Here is a 7488-nt window from a genome sequence, read left to right as displayed (position 1 = left end):
TGCCGAATGCTGATGTCGTCCACCCGATGTGCACATACCACGGGTAATGTGTGCAGGTCTTTGCTAATGCTACCATTCTTTTGCCTATATGGCTTATCTGATACTCACTAGCTACGAATGATGCTTTAACTGTTGGTCGTTGCTAATAGCTATTGCCTGGTGCACATGTGCTACTTCTAATACGTGCATGCTTTCGTGTATGCGCCTGTAGTTTGCTGACTCGTTTAACCAATGTCCACATGCCACGTCAAATGTGTGGAAAAATGGAGCTCTTGATTACGTAACATAGATTTTAACTTAGAGGAGTACACATCATTTTTCTTTTGGAGATTCATAATCAGCATGTAAAATCCAAAGATGCACGTTCTAAGTTACAAGTAAGCATTAGCCTCCACAAATAACTTTTTTATATATATAAAAAACTTTTTCTTGTATTTTTTTGTGTTATCCCAAAAAGAAGTAATTGATTAATACAACATATGAAAAATAAAATAAAATAACGCAAAAAATTCACAAATACACATAGTAACCTTAAATATAACAATTTCAAAAGTTTTTTAATTTGTACTTTTGTTCAGTAAATCCCAAAAATGAATAATTGATGAAAATGAAAAAATTTAAAATTAGCACCAAAATTTCACTAATAAATAATTTGAATTATTTTTTTGAATTTTAATTTTGTTGGGAAATCCTGAAAAAGAAGAAAACCTTACTAAAATATAAAATTAACGCCAAAAATTGACAAATAAATATAGTAAACTTAAATTTAATAATTTACTAATTCCTTTTTTTCTAATATTATTTTTTTGTTAAATCCTAAAAAATTGGTAATTCATGAATAAAAAATATAAAAAAAAATTAAATTAACGCTAAAAATCACAAGTAAATTTTAACCTTAAATTCATCAATTAAAAAAAATTAATTTTTATTTTGTGGTTAATCTTTGCAAGTGGTAATTCATTAATAAAAAATAAGAAAATATAAAAATTGAATATAAAATTAATGCAAAAAATTTACAATTAAATATAGTTATCGTAATTTCAAAAATTTTTCAAAATTTTATTTTATTTGGTATATCTCGAAAATGGGTAATTAAATAATCAAAAATAGTAAATATGAAAAATTATAAACATAATGCCAAAAATTCACTATTAAATGTAGTAACCTTAAAGTCAAAATTTTTGTTAATTTCAACTTTTTAAATATGATATAAAAAAATAAAAAAACTATAAAATAAACTATAAAAAATGAATAAAAGTTGGAACAATATGAAAGTGGTCGATAATACTTCTTAAGATGTGAAACTTATGATGGAGTAAATATTTGTACAACTACAAGATTTTTTAATATAGTACGAACTAATAATGACATGAAATTGGTATGAATAAACGACGTGACGTGGAAACATTGAGAATAAATGATGAAAAATATATGAATATAGTGTTATGCAGGAAGGTCGTTTCACACTCTTTTGATTTATGTATGGAACGGACATTCGAATGTTTTTGACTAGACCTCGATTAATGTCGTTGCATGTGGTATTGCTCCTCTACAAATTATAAGCAACAAACGATGCTGGTAGGCACATAGAATGTTGATTGTTCGAAGTAAGCTGGCCACAAGCGATGTTGCCAGAAAACGTTTGACATCGGTAGACCGATGTGTGCACGTTTGGAACGATGTTCGCAAGCCATGTCCAATGTCGCCAAAACAATATGTGCAGGTTATTAATAATTCTAGAAGTCCACGTCCGAAATCGGTTGACCAAAGTGTGAGGACCAAAGATGATTGTTGTAGAATATATTTGAAGTTGGCTGACCGTTGAGTGCATGAAAAAGGCTATGAAAGGAGGGTACATTTGATGTCATCTAACAATTGTGTATACGCCAAAGGCGATGCAGGTGGGCCATGTCCGATATTAGCAGTAAGTTTTGTGTAGGCCAAAGGCGATGTGCGAAGGCAAAGCTTGATATCAACTAACCAAAGTGCAGGCCAAAGGAAATTGAAGCAGGCAACACCTGATGTCTCGTGATCAAAATTTACAAGTCAAGAGATACGCGGGAGGTCCACTCTATTGACGGATGAGCGATGTGGACAATCCAAGGCAGATTCGAGAAGTCCACGGCTGAAGTCGACTAGGAAATGTGTAGGTGACATACAATAAGGGAAGCCCATGTATGACGTCGACTGGCTGCTATGTGCACGCCTAGGACGTCAGGGAAGTCAAAGAATGACGACCGCTGATTCATATGCACAGGACACAAGCGATGCAGATGGTCCACGCATGACGTTGGTTTAGCGTTTGCACAAGATACTACTGATGCGGTAGTCCACAAACAATGTAGCCTGGACAATACAACTTGACATTGGCAAATGTCGCTTCCCTGAAGCACACTAGGCTTGGCTGAAGCTGCCTACCGTTTGTCGATGTTGATGTCGCCCAACTGGTGTGCACACTCCAGGACTCATTTGTGAAGGCCTTGTATGATGCTTCTTAACGTTGGACGATGCAAATATCGCCAAACAAACGCACACATGCCAGGGATAATGTGTGCAGGTTCTTTCTGATGTTGCATTACATTATCCAACATCGCTTTCAAAATGCACAGATTCTATATCCAATGGCTGTAGACCTTGGCTGAGTATGTTTTTCGTTGGCGGATGTATTTTTCTAGAAGTGCACAAGCCTTTTCTGATGGTGCCTTTCATGGGCTGACGTTGATGTCACCCTACTGATGCACACACGCCACATGTTAATAGTGCATACTTTGAATAATGTTGCATCTCGTTGTGTGATGACACTTCCAAGATGCGCACACACAACGTTAGATGCATAATGACTTTGGCTTATGTTTTATGCATTTCGTCGACGTCGCCTTATCGATGCATGCATGCTTAAACAAATATATCGAGTCGATACATACATGCAACTACTGATATGTTCACGACTTGGCTAATGTTGCTTACATTAGTCGATGTCGCCTAGTTGATGTACGTAGGTCTCAACATATAATTCCGAGTTAATGTGCACACACCACAGTTGATATGTGCAGGCGTTGGTTGTTGCTGCCTTCAGTTGATTGATGTCGCTTCTTCGATGCATGCATGCCAAAGATTATGTTTCCTAGACAATGCGCTCAGACCACGACTGAAGTCACCCAACCGATGTGCATATAACATGGATGATGAGTGAAGGCCTTGGATGATGTTGCATGTCATTGGACGAAATCACTTGCCAGATGTGCACCTGCCACGTCCGTGCATGCAAGCCTTGTCTGATGCAGCATGCCACTGGGTGACTTCTTTTGCAAGATACAGACATTCCACCTTTGTACTTTGCAAGCCTTAGCTGAAGTCGTATGCCATTGGCCGACGTCCATTGCAGGAAGCACACATGCCAGATCACATGCATGTAGGACTTGGGTGATTCTACTCTCATTGTCCGATATCAACAGACCAACGCGTGCAGGCTATGAATGATTCTTGATGGCCACATCCGACATCGGCAAACAGATCTGCGTAGGCTATAGATGATGTTCGGAGGCCACAATCAACATTAACATACCGATGTTTGCAGGCTATCGACGATGCTATCAGGAACCATTCGATGTCGGTAGACCGATGTGTGCAGGCTTCGAAATATGGGGGAAACCCACATCCAAGATTGAATGACCATTGTGTGCATACCAAAGGCAATGTGGGCAAAAAACATCCCACGTCGGTTAACCATTGTGTTTAGGCCAAAAACTATGCAGGCAGGCCGTACACAACATCGGCTGACCTTTGTGTACAGGGAAAAGGTGATGGGGGATGTAAATGCCCAATGTCGGCAAACTATTGTATGTAGGCCAAGGGCGACGTGGGTAGTCCATGATCTACATTGATTGAGTGATGCCCAAAATCTACGACCAATGCAATCAGTCCACAGTCAATATTAAATAGAAACATGCAAAAGCCACGACTGATTCATGTTGTCAAAGACTAATGTTGCCTTGCTCATGCCACTTTTTGTTTGTCGGCGTTGCTTTCCCGAAGCGCACAACCCTTGCAGAAGCTTTTGTCGTTGCTTGAAACTGATGTCGCCAAATTGATGCGCGCACACCTGGACTCATGTGTATAGGGCTGGGTAATGCTACATTGCAAATGTCACTTGCCTAATCCGCACTAGAAATAGATTATGCAGCCTCCCATTGGCCGACACTTTTTTAGCGATATGCACAAGCCACGACTGATTCATGAAGTCCACGAGAGACGTCAGGTAAGAAATGTGCAGCCTATGACTAAGAGGGCAAGACACATCTAACGTTAGCTAGTCGTTGTGTGCAGAACAAAAATGATATAGGAAGGCCATGACCGATTACCACTGAGTTATATGCATAGGTCATAGCGTATTGGGATTCTTCATGCCTTAAGTTGTTTGAACAATATGCATAGGCCTAGATCGATGTGCTAGTCCACAATCTATGTCGTCCCGCAAATGCCACTTGTTGTTGGTCGATGAATCTTTCTTGAAACACACATGCCTGTACTAATGGTGTCTGTCATTGGCCGATGAAAATGTCAACTTGTTGATGTCACAATCCATAGCTATTGCGTGAAGGCCTTGGTTGATGTTACCTGCCATTGGACAACTTCACTAAACTGAAGCATACACGCCTTCGCTGATTGTTTCTAACGATAGCCAATATAAATATCACCTAATAAATACAGAACGCCATGATTGATGCGTGTAGGCTTTGGATGGTTCAGCATTCCATTGGCCAATGTCATATTCCAGATCCGCACATGTAATGTCAGATACTTGCAAGCCTTGGATGATGCTTCTTGCCCTTGGGAGACGTTGTTAACATGAAGACCATAAGCCTTGGCTGATGATGACTTCTATTGGCCGACGTTGGTATCTCTTAGCCAATGTTATAGGCCACAGGTTATAGGTCCATGCCTTCGATGATGCAACATGACATTTTCCGACGTTAGTTTCTAGATGATTGAAGACTATTGTTAATGTTGCCTCCCATTTACTGATGTCGCCTAACCAATGCATGAGCCACGACCTATTTCACCCCGTCGATTCACACACGCCCCGACTCATGCGTGCAAGCCTTAGTTCATGCAGCCTTCCATTGGTTGATGTATCAGAGTCAATGCGCATAATCCATGTGAGATGTATGCAGGACTTTCTTATTATTTCATGCTATTAGCTAACGTCGCTTCACCAAAGGGCTCAAGCATTGCCTAATACTATTTACGTTGGTCGATTAAAATGTCTCCCAGGAAATGCACACACGCCACGACCGATGCATGCAGGCCTTGGCTGATGCTACATTTAATTAACGAATGTCGCTTAGTTGATGCGCATATGCCATGTCAGATTCTTGAAAGAGTTTGCTAATACTGCCTTCCGTTGGTTCACGTCACTTGCCCCAAGCTCACAAAATTTGGCTGAGGGTTCATGCGTAGGACAACGTCGATGTTCCTCAACTGATGCACAAACTCCACTGGTAATGTACCCATCATATGAACACACTCCACTAGTAATGCATGCATTCCATTGATGATGATGCATGCCGCAGTTCGAAGTCTTTTTCCAGATGAGCGCAAACCACGGTAGATTCGTGAAGACATTAGTTGAGGCCTACAATTGGGCAAGATCGCTTGGCCGATGCATGCATTCCAAGACTGAAGTCGCCCAATTAATGTGCACATGCCATATTTGATAAGTGCAACCTTGGCTAATATTGTATGTACTGTCACATGGACAATCCCCAGAGGCCAAGACTGATGTTGCCAAGTTGATGCGTACCCAAATGGATGATGTGTGCAGGCCTTGAGTTTTACTGCTTCGTATTGGCCAATGTCTTTTGGCAGATGCGCGCATGCGAAAGTGGTTTTTGCCTGGACGATGTTCTTAGACAACATTGAAGCCTCCCAGTTGATGTGCACACGACATGATTGATTTTTGAAGGCCTTGGATGAGTATGTATGTAGTTGGCGACGTTGCTTTCCAGATGCATGCTACGAACGATGCTGACAGGCCACATTCAACGTTGGCACTACTATATGTGCAGGCCACGGAAGCTGATGGAACGCAATGTTTGACATCAGCAGAAGGCTGTTTGCACGATAAAGACGATGTTGTCAAACCATGTATTCTTTCGACAACCTAATGTTTGTAGGCTGCGGACAATGCTCGCAGCCCACATCGAACGTCGTCAAAACCTTGTGTGTAGGCCAAAAGAAATTTGTGCAAACCACATCCGATGTCGCATGACCATTATCTGTTGGCTAAACAATGTGTGTGATGTACCGTGGTTTCACGGTACGTTCAATGCTTTTTCCTTAAGTTTAGTGTGTGTCTAAGGACTCCTTGAAGTAGTTTTAATCGATTTTTCTTTGTATTTTTAAGAAAAATTGTCCATAATGAAAACGCTGAAGATGTGCTGAAAATTGCAAAAAATATGACCTACGGAGCCATTGACGGTTCGTCTACCCATCGACGGTTCGTAGGTGGCAACCGTCGCCATGAAGATTTTATGATTCCAAGGATACATTGGGGAATTTTGACTAAGTGTGAGGCTACGAAAGGGATGATGGTCTGTCGTCTCATCGACGGACCGTCTGGTGATCTATTTGTGTTAACAGAATGTCGCCTAAATACCCTATTTGAAAATATTCGAAGAGTGGAGCAACGATGGCCATTGACGGATTTTCGTCTTGGTCCGTTGATGGTAACAAAGAGCTGGAGAAGAAAGCAGCTAAAAAAAGAGTTGAAGTATAGACCGACTGAGGTGTCTATGATCCGTCTTTACCTCGACAGTTAGTCGGTCAGGACGTCGACACGACATGCATTTTTGGACAGATTTTCCTTATTTAGGTTTCCATTTATGTTTAGTATTTTTTTATTATAAATACGACATAAAATCTCATTTTTGGGGTTAGACTCTTGGTTATTTTTCTGATTTGTAATATTGATTGTTGAGTATTGAGTTTTGGAAAATACTTCATTTTTCCAGAATCATTTATTAAACTATTTTTTTGATTGCAAGTGATTGTATGGATTTTCTTCAATCTCATCAAAGTAAGTACATGAATTGTGTTAATATGAACATGGGTGACTAATCCATAACTAGGGTTGTGGGAACCATGTGTAATTAACAAAGTAAAATTAGCTAAAATAACAATTCTTGAATAGTTTCTTTCATGTATTGATGATTCGTTCGGTTAGAAGTCTTTTTAACGAGTGAACGAGTTAGAACTCTACTTGTTTCTACTTGAAGGACCAAGGAGGTAGATAATAAGAATAGAATTATCATCGTAGATTTAGTATATACTGTCTAATAGGCTAGTGTCGATTGGTGCAAAGCAACAACTGAGACATATATCGATTATGATGCTTCATATGAGGTAAAAAGGTAAGGTTTAGTAAATTATACACACGTAGCTGGACCAAGGTGCAGAGTGAAATTCACTAGTTGTCGGACCAAAGAA

Source organism: Solanum pennellii, chromosome 11 (genome assembly GCF_001406875.1).
Source record: "Solanum pennellii chromosome 11, SPENNV200".
Classification (NCBI taxonomy): Eukaryota; Viridiplantae; Streptophyta; class Magnoliopsida; order Solanales; family Solanaceae; genus Solanum; species Solanum pennellii.
This window is presented reverse-complemented; position numbering follows the sequence as displayed.